Source organism: Podarcis bocagei (genome assembly GCF_964188305.1).
Source record: "Podarcis bocagei genome assembly, chromosome: 3".
In the NCBI taxonomy this organism is placed as follows: Eukaryota; Metazoa; Chordata; class Lepidosauria; order Squamata; family Lacertidae; genus Podarcis; species Podarcis bocagei.
The window spans coordinates 93493278-93514747 of NC_138127.1; the positions used below are offsets into that span (position 1 = coordinate 93493278).

The window sequence follows — 21470 nt, forward strand, 5'->3', positions numbered from 1 at the left end:
TTTGAAAGTGGATTTGTTACGCACAAAATTGGTCAAAATCAAAACCAGTCAAGAGAGGCCAAGCTTAAAACATTTCAAGATTTTTTTTTAATAACAGTCCAAAGAAATTATGAGCTTGAAATATTTCATGCAAAATTCAGTTGCTGAAACTGGAATGCGTGAGGATGTCCACATATTTGGAAATATTAATTACAGCTCTAGCTTCAAGCCTATAATCTAGGCAAAAACACCTGAGATATATGATGACTTGATATTATGAATGATCACAGCAGAATTGCTGGTATTGTGGCCACAGCTTTTAAATATAATGTAAGATTAGTTAATGCACTTTGACCATAATGCAGATGTTTAGTTTTGTTTAATAATGTGTTGCCCATTCTCATCCCAAATTACAGTGGTCTGACTTGTAATTTGCATGATTCCAGGTACAACCATGATACACATGACTGACGATTCAGAGAAACATAATTACTGCTACGCATTTGCTTTTTAAAAAATGTGCAGCGCTCTTTCATAGCAATACATCTATTGTGGGGGGCATGCTGGTCACAGACACAGTAGCTGCTTTTCATTCCTCAGTGTCTCAGGTGTTTTAATTGTCTCCTTAAAAACCAAGAGTCACGTGCAACACCATCCCTTCGAGACACCTCAGCACACGCTATTGTTCCCGCAAAATCAAAATATCCATTGCAATCTTCTCCCCTGGAATTGCTGCATTGTGTGCATCTGAATGTGTGCAAAAAAATATTAATGCTCTGAGTGGAGCGAAACAGTTCCTGGAAGAGCACAGCTTTGCAGGGATAAGGAGACATTTTTAATCATCAGCACAATGGAGGTATCATGAATACTGGGTTTGGCGCCTTCCCTGTTAATTGATTTCTGAAGGTCATCACAAGGGCAAGCAGAAAGGGAGCGTGCAGGATTTCAGGCCGCAGTCTCAATATACACTTGAAAGTCCCATTGAAATGAATGGGGCTTGCTTCTTGGTAGACATATCTAGAACTGTAAGGTAAAAAGGTAAAGGTAAAGGACCCCTAGACAGTTAAGTCCAGTCAAAGGTGACTATGGGGTGCAGCATATTTTAGAATTTAAAAAAAGGAAAACGTGTTACATTTTTGCAAGCAGACACCCTTAATATGTGTGCTAGAGAAAATATAGTTTATATTAGGGGAAATGCTCACTAAAAGGCTGAAAAAAAATGTATCAAGGGCTTTAAAAATAAATTGCAAATGTGCTGAATTTAATTTAAGGTTGGTGGGGTGTGGGGAAAGAACCAGAAAGAAACAATGATTGGCCAATTTGCCCATCCCTTTCCACATTCTCTGTTGAATGCTTCTCCACGATCCAATCATTGCATTGCCAGTTTCCCTCTCACATCACAGACTATAGGCTACAAATTAATATTTATTTCCTGAGCATCTTTTAGCACAGCTGATTTCACAAGGTTATTTACGACCAGAGCTGATGTGTCTGATTATCTGGGACAGAAGGCTGGTTATCACAGCCAAACTTAAGTGTTTAGAATCTAATTCCAGCACAGAGAGGGGAAAGATGAAATTGTCAGAACTCTAGTTTCTATTTTTTTTTTTTTGCATTAAATTTTTATTCGTATTTAGTAAAAAACAAAAAAGATAAATAAACAAACAAGTTTACATATCAAGCAAATTAACCATTACATAAGTTGTTGTTCCCATTTCCCATTTTATACACACAGAAATTAAACATAAAAATTCATAAAGATAGAAACTGTTTTGTAGTCTGTCAGATCTTTGACTTCCCTCCACCCTTTTGGTAGGTTTCTAATAAATTCCATGGTTGCGTATTTATTTTTAATCTTAAGATTGTCGCTGATAGAGTTTTTCTCTCCCCGCCAGATCATCTTATAAATCTGTTCCAATATAATTCCAAAATTTACTCCAATTTTTCTTGAATTTCTGTTCATCTTGGTCACGTAACCTGCCTGTTAGTCTATCCAGCTCGGCGTAATTTACCATTTTAATCTGCCAATCGCTTATGCCAGGTATAGCCTCCGACTTCCAATTTTGTGCCAGCAGAATTCTTGCGGCTGTGGTGGCATAGAGGAATATTAATTTGTCCTCGCTTTTTATTTCTTTGCCCATTATACCCAACAGAAAGGCCTCAGGTCTCTTGGGAAAGGTATATTTTAATATTTTTTTAAGCTCATTATAAATTGATTCCCAAAAGGCCTTCACCTTGCTGCATAACCACCACATATGATACAGGTCTCCCCCCACTTCGCCACATTTCCAGCATGTCTTATTCTTTAATCTATACATTTTGGCCAGCTTCGCCGGTGTGAGATACCATCTATATATCATCTTCCAGACATTCTCTCTCAACACTGTACAAGCCGTAAACTTAATATTACTGTTCCACAATTCCCGCCACCTCTCATAATCTATATTATAGCCAAAGTCAATTGCCCATTTAATCGTTGCCTCTTTCACCTCCTCATCCCCTGTGTACCATTCCAACAGCATATCGTATATTTTAGATAATGTTTTATTCTTTCCTTCTACTATCTCTATGTTAAATCTTGATTTTTTGTCATCAAAACCTGTTTTTCTCTTATCCTCCTTCAGCATATCATTCACCTCATGATATTGTAGCCAACTAGTAAATAAATGTTTTATCTCTTCATAGGGTTTAATTTTGAGCCCTTGTTCTGTTTTTCTTACCAAATCTTCGTATGTGGTATTTTCCCCTTCCATATTTGTCTTCTTAATTGTTGATACCTCTATTGGTGAGATCCACCAGGGTGTCTTTCTTTCAAGGAGGTTTTTATTTCTCTCCCAAACCTTGTATAACGGTCCCCTAAAGATATGGTTTAGGAAGCCCCTATGGACCTTCACCTTCCCATACCAGAGGTATGCATGCCACCCGAACCGGTTGTTAAAACCTTCCAGGTCCAGCAAATCTCTGTTCTCCAATTTTATCCAATCCTTTACCCAAAGTAGACATGCTGCTTCATAGTAAATACTCAGATCTGGTAGTGAAAAACCCCCTCTTTCCTTTTTATCGATCAATATTTTCATTTTTATCCGTGGTCTTTTTCCCTGCCAGATGTATCTCGCCAGGGCTTTCTGCCATTCTTTACATTGTTTTAGACCTTTAAGTACTGGTATAGTTTGAAATAAGAACAGCATTCTAGGCAAGATGCTCATTTTGACCACAGCTATCCTCCCCAAAAAGGAAAGTTTCATCCTCCCCCAAATTTCCATATCTTTCTTTATATTCCTCCAGGTGACCTCATAATTGTCCTTATGTAAATTTAAGTTTTTGGCCGTAATCCACACTCCAAGATATTTCACTTTTTTAACCGCCATAATTTCCACCTTTCGTTCTAGTTCTGTCGTCTCTTCCTTATTTAAATTTTTAACCAGCATTTTAGTTTTGGTGTTATTTACTTTGAGTCCTGCCACACCCCCGAATTCCTCTATTTTTTGTAAGGCTTCTTTAACACTCTCCTTTGGATCTTCTAGGGTCAGTACGATATCATCCGCAAATGCTTTAATTTTAAATTCCCTTTTTCCCACCTTGATTCCTTTCACTTCTGTTGCCTCCCTCAGTCTCTCATTGAGAATTTCCAGTACTATTATAAATAATAAAGGGGATAGGGGGCAACCTTGTCTGGTTCCTTTGTAAATGTTCAGATATTCCGTAGTGGTGTTATTTATTACCAATTTTGCTTTCTGCTCCTTATATATTGTTTCTATTCCTCTTCTAAAATTTTCCCCTATCCCCATCATTTCTAGACTTTTCCTTAGGAAATCCCACGAGATATTGTCAAATGCCTTTTCGGCATCTATGAAAACCAGAGCGGCCTGTCTGTCTATTTTCATATCCAAGTATTCAATAATATCTATCAAGTTTCTTACATTATCCCGTAGTTGTCTCCCTGGAAGGAAGCCTGTTTGATCTTTATGTATTTTATTAATCAAAACCTTTTTTAATCTTTCCGCCATTATGTCTGCGAATAATTTATAATCATTATTTAATAATGAAATTGGCCTGTAATTCTTCACTTCCAAATTATCTACATCTTTTTTAGGAATCAATGTAATATATGCTTCCTTCCAGGTGTTTGGCAACTTTCCTTCCCTCAATATGTTATTCATCACCTCGCCTAGCACTGGGGATATTTGATTACTTAACGTTTTATAATATTTGGCCGAAAGGCCGTCCGGCCCCGGCGCTTTCCCCGCTTTCATCTTTTTTATTGCCTTCTTTATCTCTTCTTGGCTGATTTTCTGATCTAATATCTCTTTTTCCTCTTTTGGGATTTGCTTTAGGTGGTATTTTTGTAAGTATTGGTCTATTTCTTGTTCTTTTTCGTTTCCTCTTTTATATAAATCCTTGTAGAATTTTTGAAATATCTTTTTTATTTCCTTAGGTTCTTCCACAATTCTTTCTCCTTCTCTTATTTTACTAATCGTATTTTGTTTCTTCCTTTCTCTTATTTGCCAGGCTAAATACTTCCCTATCTTATTTGCGGATTCAAAGCTCTTTGGATTCAATAATTTAATTTTCCACTCTATCTCTTGGTTTATTATTGTGGAGAATTTGGCTTGTAAAATTTTTAGATTCTGTTTTGTAGTCTCATCGTTAGGGTTAATAGTCAGTTTTCTTTCATTTTCCATAATCTGTAGTAAAGTCTCTTCTTTCTTTGTCTCTTTTTCTTTTCTTAATTGACTGTTTTTCTGAATCAAGAATCCCCTCATAACCGCCTTTCCTGCATCCCACACAGTCTCTATTGGGGTTTCTCCATTTAAATTCCACTTAAAGTATTCTTCAATTGTTTCTATGGCCTTATTTACAATGTTTTGATCATTAAATAAGAATTCATTCATTCTCCATCTACCTACTTTAACATCTTTGCTTTTTAGTTCAATAGTAACCGCGTTGTGGTCGGATATAACTCGTGGTTGGATTTCAGATTTAGTTAAATTCGGTACCAGTTCATTCGAAATCCAAATACTGTCTATTCTCCCCCAGCTTTGGTTTGGGTTTGAAAAAAAAGTGAATTGTTTCATAGCGGGGTTCTTAAGTCTCCATGCATCAATTAAGCCCAGGTTATTTACCATGTCAAAAAAAGATCGGGGTAGCTTGCCATCTTTCATCTCCTGTCTTTTTGTTAGTTTATCTAAATTTGGGGACACCACTCCATTAAAGTCACCCATCAATATCATTTTTTGATCCATCCATTCCATCAGTATATTACCTAATTCAAAGAAGAAAGCAGATTTTTTATCATTTGGTGCATATATTCCAACCACAATTATTTTTTCCCCCTGGAACACCATCTGAATTACAACCACTCTCCCTTGTTCATCTTTGTACAATAATTGTGGATTGAATTTTTCCTTAATGTATAGTATTACCCCTCTTTTTTTGACCTTGTCCGCGGTCACAAAATCCAATCCTAATCTCTTATTACTTAATACCCTTTTATGTTTGTTTATTACATGCGTCTCTTGTAAGCAGATTAAATCCCAGTTCTTTTTCAATAATACATGCGTAATCTGATTCCTTTTATTTTTGTTATTCAACCCATTCACATTCCAGCTTAGTGCTTTTAGAGCCATCTGTTATGTTACACTAACTGGTCTCTAGTCTAAGTAGGAACTACTGTTCCTTGTCTTCCCTTTGTTCTTCCTCGCTTTCTTCTACTGAATTCTCCTCTCTTTCCTCTTCCTCACACCCTTCTTCCTCTTCGTCTCTCAGCTGTTCCCCCCTTTCCTCCTCTCCCTCCAACTTTCCAAAGTCCTTCTCGTATCTCCTTACAAATTTCTGGAGTTCTAACGTGGAAGACAATTTAAACCTTTTTTCCTTAAAATAAAACGAAATGCCTTCCGGGAACTCCCATCTGTACAAGATCCCGTTTTTCTTCAATTGACTTGTCATTTTTTTATATGGGTCTCTCCTTCGAAGAAATCTTGAAGGGATTTCTTTAAAGATAATAATTGGGGTTCCTTCAATAAACAACCTTTTGGTGTGGTTCTGTTTCAATATATCATTTCTTATCTCTAGCGAATTGAACATAACGATTACGTCTCCTGGCAGTTTTTTCTTTTTAACTTTGATCGATTTTGACCTTATTCGGAAAATATTTACTAACTGGTAGCTTATCTCGTCCTCTTTCTTATCTAACCAAGTTGCTAGTTCTTTTATCACCTTGGTTCTTATATTCTCATTTAGATTCTCTGGTATACCTCGGAATTTCAGATTACATTGATTTTGTCTCATCTGTGTCATAGCCATATTATCCAGCAACTCTTCCTGTACCTTTTCTATCTCTTTGATTTCACCTCTAATCCTGTCCACCTCCCTCTTATTGTCTTTCGTGTCTTTTTGCGCCCTTTTCACTGAATCCTCAAGAACCTTTGCTCTCACCGATAGGTCTTTAACCTTCCCTGTCAATTCCCCCACCACTCCCTCCAATTTCTTATCCAAAGTATTTTGCATTTCAAAAAATTTCCTTTCAATATATTGTTCATTGTTTTTAAATTCTTTTCTTATTTCCGCCATCAAGCTGCTGTAATCTTTAATTTCTTTTGTCTCCTTGCCTTCTTCTTGTCTCGATGGTCTCCTTTCTGCTGGCGTTGCCACCCCCTTCTTTGAACCGTTTGTCATTTTAAGGTCTTGGTGTTATTTCCTCCTTTAGTCTCTGTCAAGGTGTCGCAGGGGTAAGGAACCAAGTATTAACCCAGCCTTAAAGCACCTAAGCACCTTAAAGTATTAACACAGTCTTAAAGCACCTAAGTTTGTACACACTTTTATGTCCTTATATTCTTGAGGGTATATATATTAAGCGACTAAAGCCACAAAATTTTTCCTATATAGAGGCGTGGAAGAGCAGTCGAGAAGTGTTCTTTATAATCCAAACTGATTACTAACGTTTCTTATTCCCACATTATCATATGTCCCTTTAAATCCAAATAAGTATGCAGGCTAGGCACAGCCAGGTGTTGAATATCAGGAACCAAAACCAAATCACCTGTAATGCCTTCCTCCAACACGACACGTGGTTGCCGAAACTTTGTCTCAGCCACCTAGTCCACACTGCGAATTAGCAGGGCACACAGAGTTTCTTCTGGACGGAGGCGTGTAAGCGCAGCTAATAAGTATTCTTTATATTCAGGGCTGCTGACTCTTATTGCCACATTATCGTCTATTCCTTTAAATCCATATGAATCTACAGGCAAAGCAGAACCAGGTGTTGGGTGTCAGAGACCAAGTCTCCTTTAATGACTTCCTCCAACACGACTCAAAGTTGCCCAAGCTTTATCTCCGCCGTTTAGTCCACACTTTATCTCAGCCGCTTAGTCCACACTGCAAACTAGCAGGGCATACAGTCCCAACCTCCACTTCCCTCCTTCCCCTTTTCCGACACCACACTCAAGGGAGACCATTCCACTGTCAAGCAGCACTTACTGTCAGAAAGTTCTTCCTGATGTTTACTCAGAATCTCCTTTCTTGTAACGTGAATCCATCGGTTCAGGACCTATCCTCAGGAGCAGGAGAAAACAAGCCTGTTCCTTCTTCCATGTGACACCCCTTAAGTGGTTGGTGAGGTCTATTTTCATCCTGAATAACTAGAACAGGGGTCAGAAAACTTTTTCAGCAGTCCCTCAGACCTTGTGGGGGGCCAGACTATGTTTTTTTTGGCGGCGGGGGGAGGGGGGTGAACGAATTCCTATGTCCCACAAATAACCCAGAGATGCATTCTAAATAAAAGCACACATTCTACTCATGTAAAAACAACAGGCAGGCCCCACAAATAATCCAGAGATGCATTTTGAATAAAAGGGCACATTCTGCTCATGTAAAAACATGCTGATTCCCGGACCATCCACGGGCCGGATTTAGAAGGCGTTTGGGCCAGATCCTGCCCCTGGGCCTTAGTTTGCCTACCCATACTGTCAGCAACAGAGGGTGTCATGCTGCTTTCTCCACCACTCAAAAGTCACACCTGATGACTGCAGTATATTTCAGGTTGTTATTTGGCTGTGGATTCCTTCACAGATACGAACAGCTGCTGCAGCTTTGCTGATCAGCATTGCATGTCATGAAAAATGCACAATATGTTATATTCCACATTGTTTCCCTAGAACCCACTTGAAAGTTTGGTTGCAGTAATTCCTTCTTCTGTCTTCGAATGGAGCCAATGTGAATAAAATATTGGGAGGGGGAAGCCCTGCCCTGCATAATCGATTATAAGACATGGCGCACACACACCATTTGAATGACAATGCCAATCAACATTGGGGTGCCCTCAAAAAAAATTTGGGGGGGGGCAAAGGGACCTCAACCCTTTAGTATTGGCTCCTATGCTGCATCTGAAAGCAAACAACTGTCACTTGGGGCAGCAATTGGAGCTTATGAGTAAGGAGGAATCTACTCTTCCCCTTCGAATCCGCGTGTCGGGGTGAGCTCCCGTTGCTCTGTCCCTGCTCCTGCCAACCTAGCAGTTCGAAAGCATGCCAGTGCAAGTAGATAAATAGGTACTTCTGTGGCAGGAAGGTAAATGGTGTTCCTGTGCGCTCTGGTTTCTATCACGGTGTTCCATTGTGCCAGAAGTGGTTTAGTCATGCTGGGCACATGACCTGGAAAGCTGTCTATGGACAGACACCGGCTCCCTCGGCCTGAACGCAAGATGAACACCACAACCCCATAATTGCCTTTGACTGGACATAACCACCCAGGGGTCCTTTACCTTTACCTTTTTTTTACTCTTCCCCTGCCCCAACCCACCATGCCTGGTGCCTTCCCTATGGTCTTTTCAGCACCTGGGCTTTTAAGTTTTGCTTCAAATGGTTCTATTTTGTCTTTGTTGTAGGTTTTGTTGTTTTTAGCACATATTCTTGATTTTCATTTTCATTATATTATATATTATATATATTATATTGTTTGTAAGCTGCCCAGGGAACACTGATTGCCTGATGGCTGTATAGATGTATCTGAATAGGAATATAAGGAGCTGCCTAATACTAAGTCAGACCATAGGTCCATCTAGCTCAGTATTGTCCTCACTGACTGGCAGCAGCTCTCCAATGCTGGGCATTAAGTCTTGGACTTTTTGTACTCCAAGCAGATGCTCTACCACTGAACTAAAGCAATAAGAAGAACTTTGATAATTTTAAACTGAATGGAGAAGCCGTGCTAGACCTGAGATCAGATGCACCTCTTTTCCTTTACAAAATGCAATGCTATTTCCAGACCGACAGGCCTGCAGACGCCTTAATCCAAATTTCTTTCCAAATGGCACGGTGTTGCTTTCTTCGTTTCAAGATGACCACCTTCCCCTGCTGGGTAACCTCTTTTCTGAATAGAGTGAAATCAAAACACTCTCCAGAAAAACAATCTGTACTTGTCAGAGCTGAGAGCCAAGCAGTTTGAGATGAATGCAGTCTCTCTCTCTCCTCTGAAAGCCGCCAGACAGGAATCCTTTGGGTGTGAGAGGCTTTTCAATCAAGATGCAGCCTCTGTCTTGGTGGGACCAAATTGATGGCCGAGTGCTCTCTGGGTTCAAAGATGTTCTTTCCCCGCTTTCTCTCTTTAAACAAACACATGTCTCACGGAGAACGTTTGCACACTTTCGGCTGTTAGCTGTTCCTCTGGGGAAGTGTGCCCTTTCCCACCCGAAGCAAGCATGGTGTGCAACGAAACCAGGACACAAATTAAGCACATGCTGGTTAATTAATCCTGAGAATCCTCTGGCCCTGAGACCTGCCCCCTGTCTGCCACTAGTAGCTGCATTCCACCAATCTAGATGGCTTTATAAAAGGAGGGGTGCGGGCTCTTGTGGTCAGATCCTGCTTCAGGCACCTGGTTGGCCACTGTGAGAACAGGATGCTGGACTTGATGGACCAGTGGCCTGATCCAGCAGGCTCTTCTGATATGGACATTGTCAGGCTTCAGGGAATCGGCTTCCTTCCCCCGTGACAGTAGATAAGCAGAACAAAGGAAAATAAGTCTTCTTACCAGTTAGAAACTTTAATAATCACAGCGAGAGCACAAAGAACTTGTCTCCTAGAAATGGCGGTGCTCCCAATTAAGGATACCACCCCTTTCTGTCCATATTAATCTACGTCACTTCTGCGTCTTGTAATATGGGCCTGTCCCTTCTGTGCTTTGTGTGCTTTCTGTTCTGCCACTTTCTCAGCTATTCTTGACCTTGGGGAGAGCGGATGAATGCTTTCCAGACAGTGAATCTGTTAACCCTCTCTCTCCCAGTGTTTCTTCTCCTAGCTGTTCACCACCCAGTTCTTCCCAAGTTCTGCCTTCTGAACTATGCCCTTCTGCAAACCACGGTTCCAAATCTATACTGTCCTCCTGCTCCTGGGAAGATTCAGGATAAGGATCAGGGGGTGGGGGTGGCTCTCACCATTCCTCCTCAGTGCAGGCCTCCTCAGCACGGTCCCTGACAGACATAAAGAAATCCACAGAGCTCTAATTCTAAAAGAGACCCACTTCTATTGTTTGATGGCCATGGGCTACAGCCTCCGCTTGCCCCACTCCTCTGCTACCCAACAGGGATTTCATTTGCTTTGTTAAACATCAGAGATCATTTTGGCTGTTTTTTCTCTTTCCCTCCCAGGAACGGCACCAGGAAGGGGAAAATCAACTTGGCCTTAACCATTGTCTAGAGTGCGTGAGGTTGAAGGAAACCCATATAATCAAGTGTGGGCCCAAATCAGATCCTTCTTGACTATATCCAAGAACAGGCCTTTGGGCCTTGCTTGGTCTTGTCTCCTTTCCTCACTACTGAAACCTCTGACACCTCTGTGAAGCCTGAAACAGTACCCCTGAATGGTCTTTGCCAGAGTGAAACATTTCTCCTCTATAGCGAACTCCACTCTGCAGGGTTATCAAGAATTGTTCAAGAAGAAATCTCCACTCCCATGGAGCACATTAAATTACTTCTCAGCTGCGCTTTCCCTATTTGGTCACATTTCGCTGCATCTCACGCTGGGTAGTTCCATTCGACTTGGACTTGTACAGAACTTCCTTTTGTAACTTGACGGGTGCAGCAGTCCTGTTCGTGATGAAATTAAAAGCATTCATCCACAAAGACAAGGCTGCTCTCAGCCACTGCCATTCCTCTAAGCTGTAGGATTACCCCCACCCACCCAGTTCATCATGCCAGAGAACGGAGAAGGGGAAATGAAGGCAGGGGAAAATCTTCTCTTTCGCTGGTGAAGTTACTAGCAATGAATTAGATTTAATGTTATGCTCTCGGTTTATCATGAGCTTCTCATAGCTATCATTGTATTCTTATGCTGGTCATCCCGGGAGAGGGCTGGTTCTGGCCTGATCCAACAGATCTCTTCCTGTGTTGTTATGAAACAGAGCATGCATAAGCAGCAGTTCTACTCAGGGGAGAGAAGCTGTTTGCTCCACTTTCATAGGGATGTTCGAACATAAGAAAATCCTGCTGGATCATGAAAGCGTGCATGGAAATATATTGGTGAGGATAACATGCAAAAATGCATGATATTAAGAGAAATTGCATGCCAAAATGTGTCAAAACTGCATGCCAAAATGTGTTTATTAGGAAAAAATTGCACTGTAATGCTGGATAATTTTCAGGGGGATTTTTAAATTTATTTATTTTTAGTCGCAAACTGCTGCATAAATGTGGAGAACTGAATTTCAGGGGAGGAAAAAGAGAAATTGAGACAACCGAAGCTGACAAATCCTTCCATCCCTAGTAATGACACTCTCCTCTTGAACATCAGAAATAGACAGAGTGGTATGTTGCTATCCTTAGTCCCTCCATCTTCAGTGTTCAATATTCAGGGGCAGTGCTTTTTTCGGGGGGGCAGGGGTACGCATACCTCTAAACATGTAGTGAATCTAACGGGAGAAGAAACTAAAAAAAATAAACATTTTAGTTTCTTTGCTAGCACGGTGAATCATCAGTTCCATTGCTTCCCCTGATGGTGGCCTCATTTTCTGTCACGGTGTTTCCTGAGTCTCAGACGTAAGCGAGTGTTTAACATGTGAGGTAGGACCTGGAATCTAGCACAGTGTTGCCACCTCTGATGGTGGCTTCATTTCCTTTCCCCGTGATTTTCTTGAGTCAAAATGAGAGTACCCCTTAAACATTTTTTTTTATTAAAAAAAGCACTGCTCAGGGGTCTGGAAACTACTTAGGAACAATATATTAACTATGCTCCTCCCCCAATAACTTCACCTCACTTCATTCCACCAGCATTTATTATTTTCTGTGAACCATTTTGACTCTAATTATTGTCCTGATTGAGTCGGGCTATGCTGTATCCAGGGTTTCACAAATCCATAGAAAACAGTGTTTGAGCAATGCAGAAGCAAGACAGTCATCGGACAAAATGCTGCCTGCTTTATCTGATAGAGATCTCCCAGCTGAAATAGAAGCGCAGGCGAGTACATTGAGTTGGGAGATTTGGCATTCTTTGATCTCCATCAGAGAAGATTACATCTGGGGCGCATGTGGGTTGTGAAGGCTTATTGTTTCCATGACAAGTGTCAGTTGCCCTCATCCCAGCCATTATTCTTTCACAACATCAGGCTGCCTGTAATCCTCCTGCAAAAACAAAACCCAAAGTTTACAGGGCTCCAAATACTATTTATGGTGTGCTCTGGGCCGCTGTGCTCTTTTAAAAAAAAAACACAAACCAAAATCCATTTCCTTTGCTGGCATGGAACACACACGGTTATTATGCATGAGGTCCAGCCTGCAAGTATGACATAAATGAAATGTGCATGGTTTTTATGTGTGGAAATAAAACACTCTGGATGAGCCAGGAACCCTTCAGCAAAACAGAGGCCTGCGCAGAGGGATTAGATGCCAGTCAATCAGAAACATCCCCCCCCCTCCATATTCCCTCTACACACAGACACACACACACACACATACACGGGGTGGGCAGCTGCTGCATGGTGTCTGAGTCCTTTGTAATTAGTGTTGAATTAGCCAGGCAAGGGCCATAATGGCCCCCTAACTATGGGTCGTTAGTGTAAGAACAGAAGCTCTCTGCACCATAGGGCAAATGGGCAGCTGGCAATGACAAAAACAAAAGCCAGAGAGTTGAGTGTATGTGTGAAATATACTCGGAGTCGAGAGTGGATTTCATGCTCTTTATTCAGCTCATAGTAGTGAGGAGCAATGGAAGTTCCCCTGAAATGTCTGCTTTACATACATTATTTACACAATGGGCCCCACATGATTGGCTAATTCCGGGATTCACCTGTAGGCCAATCAGGTTGCGGATTCACTTCCACCTGGAACTGGATTGGGTGGCTCCTGTGGACCAATCAGACTGCTGCATTCTGGGACCCTATTGTTCTAGGACCAATCAGACTGCTGCATTCTGAATCCTATTCAACTCAGTACATAACAGTGTGAGAGAGAGCTGGGCTAGAATAAGGTTACCAGATTTTTTTTCAATGAACACTTATTGTCTGCTATGTACATGTGAAGCGAAAGGAAAGTCCAATGCTGTAAAGAAAAATATTGCATAGGAACCTGGAATGTAAGAACCATGAACCTGGGTAAGTTGGATGTGGTCAAAAATAAGATGGCAAGAATAAATATTGACATCCTGGGCATCAGTGAACTAAAATGGACGGGAATGGGTGAATTCAGTTCGGATGACCATCATATCTACTACTGTGGGCAAAAAACCCGCAAAAGAAAAGAGTGGTGAAAGCTGTACTGGGATGCAATCTCAAAAATGATAGAATGATCTCGATACGAATCCAAGGCAGACCTTTTAACATAACAGTAATCCAAGTTTATGCACCAACTACTGGTGCTGAAGAAACTGAAATTGACCAATTCTATGAGGACTTACAACACCTTATAGAAGTGACACCAAAGAAGGATGCCCTTCTCATTATAGGGGATTGGAATGCTAAAGTAGGGAATCAAGAGATAAAAGGAACAACTGGCAAGTTTGGACTTGGAGAGCAAAACAAAGCAGGGCAAAGGCTAATAGAGTTCTGTCAAGAGAACAAGCTGGTCATCACAAACACGCTTTTCCAACAACACAAGAGACGACTCTACACATGGACATCACCAGATGAGCAGCATCGAAATCAGATTGATTATATTCTCTGTAGCCAAAGATGGAGAAGCTCTATACAGTCAGCAAAAACAAGACCTGGAGCTGACTGTGGCTCAGATCATCAGCTTCTTATAGCAAAATTCAAGCTTAAACTGAAGAAAGTAGGAAAAACCACTGGGCCGGTAAGATACAATCTAAACCAAATCCCTTATGAATACACAGTGGAAGTGAGGAACAGGTTTAAGGATTTAGATTTGCTGGACAGAGTGCCTGAAGAACTATGGATGGAGGCTCGTAACATTATACAGGAGGCAGCAACGAAAACCATCCCAATGAAAAGGAAATGCAAGAAAGCAAAGTGGCTGTCCAATGAGGCCTTACAAATAGCGGGGGAGAGAAGGCAAGCAAAATGCGAGGGAGATAGAGAAAGATACAGGAAATTGAATGCAGATTTCCAAAAAATAGCAAGGAGAGACAAGAAGGCCTTCTTAAACGAGCAATGCAAAGAAATAGAGGAAAACAACAGAATGGGAAGAACCAGAGATCTGTTCAAGAAAATTGGAGATATGAAAGGTACATTTCATTCAAAGATTACCATAATAAAGGACAAAAGTGGTAAGGACCTAACAGAAGCAGAAGACATCAAGAAGAGATGGCAAGAATACACAGAGGAATTATACCAGAAAGATATGGATGTCTCATACACCCCAGGTAGTGTGGTTGCTGATCTTGAGCAAGACATCCTGGAGAGTGAAGTCAAATGGGCCTTAGAAAGCACTGGAAATAACAAGGCCAGTGGAAGTGATGGTATTCCAGCTGAACGATTTAAAATTTTAAAAGATGATGCTGTTAAGGTGCTACACTCAATATGCCAGCAAGTTTGGAAAACTCAGCAGTGGCCAGAGGATTGGAGAAGATCAGTCTACATCCCAATCCCAAAGAAGGGCAGTGCTAAAGAATGCTCCAACTACCGCACAATTGCACTCATTTCACACGCTAGCAAGTTTTGCTTAAAATTCTACAAGGAAGGCTCAAGCAGTATGTGGACAGAGAACTCCCAGAAGTGCAAGCTGGATTTAGAAGAGGCAGAGGAACCAGAGACCAAATTGCAAAAATGCGCTGGATTATGGAGAAAGCTAGAGAGTTCCAGAAAGACATCTACTTCTGCTTCATTGACTATGCAAAAGCCTTTGACTGTGTTGACCACAGCAAACTATGGCAAGTTCTTAAAGAAATGGGAGTGCCTGATCACCTCATCTGTCTCCTGAGAAATCTCTATGTGGGACAAGAAGCTACAGTTAGAACTGGATATGGAACAACTGATTGGTTCAAAATTGGGAAAGGAGTATGACAAGGTTGTATTTTGTCTCCCTGGTTATTTAACTTATATGCAGAATTCATCATGCGAAAGGCTTGGCTGGATGAATCCCTAGCCGGAATTAAGATTGCTGGAAGAAATATCAACAACCTCAGATATGCAGATGACACAACCTTGATGGCAGAAAGTGAGGAGGAATTAAAGAACCTTTTATTGAAGGTGAAAGAGGAGAGCGCAAAATATGGTCTGAAGCTCAACATCAAAAAAACGAAGATCATGGCCACTGGTCCCATGACCTCCTGGCAAACAGAAGGGGAAGAAATGGAGGCAGTGAGAGATTTCACTTTCTTGGGCTCCATGATCACTGCAGATGGTGACAGCAGCCACGAAATTAAGAGACGCCTGCTTCTTGGGAGGAAAGCAATGACAAACCTAGACAGCATCTTAAAAAGTAGAGACATCACCTTGCCAACAAAGGTCCGTATAGTAAAAGCTATGGTTTTCCCAGTAGTGATGTATGGAAGTGAGAGCTGGACCATAAAGAAGGCTGATCGCCGAAGAATTGATGCTTTTGAATTATGGTGCTGGAGGAGACTCTTGGGAGTCCCATGGACTGCAAGAAGATCAAACGTATCCATTCTTAAGGAAATCAGCCCTGAGTGCTCACTGGAAGGACAGATCGTGAAGCTGAGACTCCAATACTTTGGCCACCTCATGAGAAGAGAAAACTCCCTGGAAAAGACCCTGATGTTGGGAAAGATGGAGGGCACAAGGAGAAGGGGACGACAGAGGATGAGATGGTTGGATAGTGTCCTCGAAGCTACCAGCATGAGTTTGACCAAACTGCAGGAGGCAGTGGAAGACAGGAGTGCCTGGCGTGCTCTGGTTCATGGGGTCATGAAGAGTCGGACACGACTAAACGACTAAACAACATGTACATGTGAATGCCGAGAAATATGTAAATCTGGGGACTGTCCCCAGGAAACGGGGACATCTGGTAACCTTACCCTATGGGAAAATATCAAAGAAAGACAAAGAGAATGGCTCTTTCTCTTTTTTGCCTTTCCAAAGCAGGTTCTTCAGAGGCAGAAGACCTTCATGGGAGGGGAAGACAGTTTATTTCAGAGCTAGGAGAACAACGAATGACTCAAGGCGGGGTGTGTGACCAAAAGGTACCTTTGCTGCTGTTGCGGCCGCTGGCTATCTTTTTAAAGTCAGTTTCTTTTAGAGCAGGAGGCAAGCTGTGGAGATGCTTTTTTTTTTTTTAAAGGACTGGTCAACAACTTTTGCGCAGGGCACCACATGGGAAGAAGAATCTGTTGGTTCATTTCCAAGGAGAACAAAGGGGCAAAGAGAGGAGAGGAGTCCTACTTGTGGGCAGCAGCAGGAGGAGGAGGAGGAACTGAGGGTTTCATTTGTGGAGAAAGAGAAGCAGAGTCTCTCTGATCCTCCAGAGCCTAGAAAACATAGCAGACAAGGCTGCGGCAAAGGTTGCCAACAAGCCAGGGGGAAAAGGAGCTTGACCTGCTCTTGCACAGATGGTTTAATGTGCAGAAATCAACATAATAGTGCTCATTTGATTATCTTTCTTTTTTTAAAAAAATTATTAGGAATTTAAACATATTATCTTAAATCATTTCATCCTTCATTTCCACCCCATTTCCACCCTCCCTCCCATAAAACACCCCCCCCCCCCCGCTCTGCCCCCCGGCTTCCCTCAGTTCCAATCTCTGGTTTCTCTATAGATGCTATTCTCTGCATGCTACAAAATTGTATAAATCCTGAATTTGTCTAACTGGTTAGTTATTATCAATGTAAAGTTTGTGAGTGTTTATTCCAAGCCTGCCAAGGAGTCCAATTCACTTTGTTGGATCTTTAGATACTTTGTAAAAGGTTCCCATTCATCTTTAAAGTCACAGTTATCCTTGTCCCATAGTTTATGTGTCAATTTTGCCAATTTTGCATAGTCCATCAGTTTCTTTTGCCACAATTATTTAGTCGGGATTTCCGCAGTCTTCCATCCTTGTGCTATTAAGACTCTTGCTGCCGTTGTCACATACATGAAGATATTTTTCAACTTCTTTGGCAGGTGTTTTCCTACAATCCCTAACAAAAATGCTTTCAGTTTTTTAACAAATGTTAGATGGAACATTTTCTTCAATTCAATATATATAATTTCCCCAAAAAATTAATTTCATTACAATCCCACCACATATGGTAAAATGTCCCCTCTTTTTCCTTACACTTCCAACACATATTTGAGTTAGTTTTATAATAATAATAATAATAATAATTTATTATTTATACCCCGCCCATCTGGCTGGGCCTCCCCAGCCACTCTGGGCGGCTTCCATAGAAACCAAAAATACAGTAAAATATCACACGTTAAAAACTTCCCTGAACAGGGCTGCCTTAAGATGTCTTCTGAATGTCAGGTAGTTGTTTATCGCTTTGACATCTGCTGAAAGGGCGTTCCACAGGGCGGGCGCCACTACCGAGAAGGCCCTCTGCCTGGTTCCCTGTAGCTTTGCTTCTCGCAATGAGGGAACCGCCAGAAGGCCCTCAGCGCTGGACCTCAGCGTCCGGGCAGAATGATGGGGGTGGAGACGCTCCTTCAGGTATACTGGACCGAGGCCGTTTAGGGCTTTAAGGTCAGCACCAACACTTTGAATTGTGCTCGGAAACGTACTGGGAGCCAATGTGGGTCTTTCAAGACCGGTGTTATATGGTCCCGGCGGCCGCCCCCAGTCACCAGTCTAGCTGCCGCATTCTGGATTATACATTTTTCCTAACTGCACTGGTGTCATATACCATCTATACATCATCTTCATATAATTTTCTTTCAACTAAGAACAATCTGTAAATTTTCCATAACCTTTCCCAGTCTTCCATCATAATGTTATGACCTATATCTTGTGCCCATTTGATCATGACTGATTTTACCTCTTCATCTTTTGTCTCCAATAGTGCTCATTTGATTATCTAATTGGCAGTTCAAATCTGCACTCTAGAACGGTGGTTCTGAAACTTCTTTCTTTGGGGCCATACTTTCAAAATAAAAAAATTTCAGCTTCATCAGTAGTTTTCATTTCCTAGAGTTACTTATTTTTCACCTAAATGTCTGAGTTAATCTCACACAGGAGCCTGTGGTGCAATTGAAGAAAAGGTTTTTATTAACTTCGTCTTTGAAACTCATGCTATATGCCTTTCAATGTTAAGCTTAATCAAAAGCCAATGTGCTCAGCATGTATTAGAATATGGTTACCAGATTATTTTCTAGGAATCTAGGAACACTTTTTTTGTGTGTTTTTTTTGAAGCTGAATAGCAACAGGGAGTCAGTAGTGGGTGTTGGCTTTTTGCAGTATGGTAGCGCTGCAGAGAGCTTGCTGGGGAGACCATGCATTAAAAAGAAAGGACTCAAAAAGTACTTAAAGAAGGTTTTAATAAGAAAAACAAAAACTCCATTTACACTAAATACATCAACAAACCAGACCCAACCACCAACCCATCCCCCAGGGTAATGGGAGAGCTAGGTGCTGCTCCTTATATACTACACCCAGATGCTGACACACCTTAATCAAATACAACTCAGCAGCACCTGCTATGTTTCACAGCTGTAAAGCTGGGTCTCGTTATCTTGCTCTGGCCCTTGCTCTGGCCCCTTAAAGACATACACATGGAGTGGAACAATGATGAACCTTTACATTTAAAGAAACCATTCAACAGTGGGGATGGTGAGGCAAAAGACCCTGGGCCCAAGCACACATGCATATTGTATAAAGGTGCAAAGCCTTCTTTCGCACCCTGTGAAACATAAATGCGCAGAGTTTTTTAAAAACTGAGCAACAGCCGGCCGGCCACGACTCCCGAGCCTCACGCAATCAGTCAAAACAAAGGGGGAAGGGGGCAGGAGATCAGGGAAGGCTTGGGAGTCATGGGCGTGTGGCATGTTTTAAAAAAACTGCGCACTTATGTTTCACAGGGTGTGAAAGAAGGACTTTGCACCTTGCCCAGCAGAAAAACCACGCGCCTTGCTCCCCTCCTGGGCAATGGCATGCCACCTGCCCATGACTCCCAAGCCTTCCCCAATCTCCTGCCCCCTTCCCCCTTTGATCTGTACTGCCAGACGTCCCCGGTTCCTTTTTGGCAGTGGTGGCAGTGGCAGTCAGCAGCCCGAAGCCAGCCTGGTAGCACAGTTGGCTCTGGCTGGCTTCAGGAGCTGCTCGCTGCCGTGGCGCCCTCCATTGTTCCTTGCCGGAAGTCTAGTGCGCAACACATCACATGGAGACTTCCAGTGAGGAAAAATGGCAGGTGCCATGGCAGCGAGCAGCTCCTGAAGCCAGCCAAAGCCAACTGTGCTACCAGACTGGCTCTGGGCTGCTAAGGCTGACGCTGCCACGTTTCCCGGGGACAGATTTGCAAATCCGGAGTCTGTCCCCAGGAACCGGGGACGTCTGGTAACCCTAGGCTAGAAGCAGGCTGCAAGCAGAAGCCAGAGAGTAAAAGCCATGCTTGATTTCTGCTGGAATCCAATGCTATGGCTATGGAAGAAGTAAGACCTTCTGGGGTGTTACTGCTGTGAGCCCTTCCATCATCGGCTCAGTCAAACCTCAGTTTCCAAACACATCTGTTATGGTCCGTTTCGGCTCCCGAACACCAAAAACCTGGAATTAAATGCTCCAGTTTTCGAACAGTTTTTGAAACCCAAACGTCCGACATAGCTTCCACTTGAGTGCAAGAAGCTCTTGCAACCGTTCGGAAGCCATGCCTCGCTTTTCGAACGTTTTGGAAGTCGAATGGTCTTCCAGTACGGATTACATTTGACAGCCAAGGTTTGACTGTATGCGTAAATAAAGGGAGTTCAGGGAATGTCCCCTGTAGGAATCCCTGGAGAGCAGCTGCCAATCAGTGTAGACAATACTGAGCTAGATTGACAGTCTGACTTTATATAAGGCAGCTTCCAATGTTCCCAGGGCAATGCACTACCAAGTTCCTGATGAGGAATTCCACAGTGCAAGCTTCCTGTCACTGCCTATCAGCTTACAGGTACAGTGGAACCTCAGTTTTCGAACGTAATCGATTACGGAAGACTGTTAGACTTCCAAAACATTCAAAAACTGAGGATCAATAGGCTGGCTGCAAAGTCAATGGGGAAAAAGAAAAAAGCGCCTCGGAAGCCACTCGACTTCAGAGGTGCGTTCAAAAACGGAAGCAATTACACAAGGACCAGGCAGGCTTTCTCCCAGGCAGACATTTGTTTGATAACACTAGGAACATTATTGATATTTTGGAACTTTTGCAAACAAATATCAATACAAAAGCAGTTTTAATTTTTATTGACGCGGAGAAGGCCTTTGACAACATTTCTTGGAAGTTTATGAAGAAAAATTTGGAAGGGATGGGAGTGGGACAGGGGTTCGAAAATGGTATAGAAGCAATCTATTCAGAACAAAAAGCTAAACTGATAGTGAACAATGTGGTGACAGATGAGTTTAAAATTGAAAAAGGAACACGACAGGGGTGTCCCTTATCCCCTCTTTTATTTATTTCAGTCCTGGAGGTGCTTTTGAACATGATAAGGGAGGACCGGTCGATACAAGGAATACAGGTCGGAGCGAAACAATATAAATTGAAAGCTTTTGCAGATGATTTGGTTTTAACATTACAGGAGCCAGAATCTAGCACAAAAAGAGTTTTAGAACTGATTTATGAGTTTGGTCGGGTGGCGGGATTCAAGTTGAATAAGCAAAAAACCAAGGTTCTGGGTAAAAACTTGACACCTTTAGAAACAGATGAGTTCCAGAAGGAAACAGAATTAACTGTGGTTAAAAAAGTGAAATACCTGGGGGTCAATTTGTCTTCCAAAAATTTGAATTTATTCAAGGACAACTATGAAAAATGTTGGTTAGAAGTTAAAAAGGACTTAGAAATTTGGTCAAGACTGAAACTTTCCTTGTTGGGTAGAATTGCAGCGGTAAAAATGAATGTATTGCCAAAGATGTTGTTTTTGTTTCAAACCCTACAGATTGTGGACAGAGTGGAATGTTTTGGCAAATGGCAGAAGGATATCTCGAAGTTT

General features: G+C 41.9%; 1 long non-coding RNA gene across 2 annotated transcripts in view; it reads left to right on the top strand.

Annotated features, from left to right (window-relative positions):
* LOC308584192 overlaps window positions 1–21470 on the top strand; it is a 58826-nt gene that overhangs the window by 23996 nt on the left and 13360 nt on the right. The window contains exons 4-6 of one of the 2 annotated variants that reach the window (XR_014006616.1): window positions 10622–11776; window positions 12239–12425; window positions 16465–16562. This is a non-coding gene — a long non-coding RNA (uncharacterized lncRNA). The remainder of the gene's footprint in view (window positions 1–10621; window positions 11777–12238; window positions 12426–16464; window positions 16563–21470) is intronic. The other variant, XR_014006617.1, reaches the window with a different exon arrangement.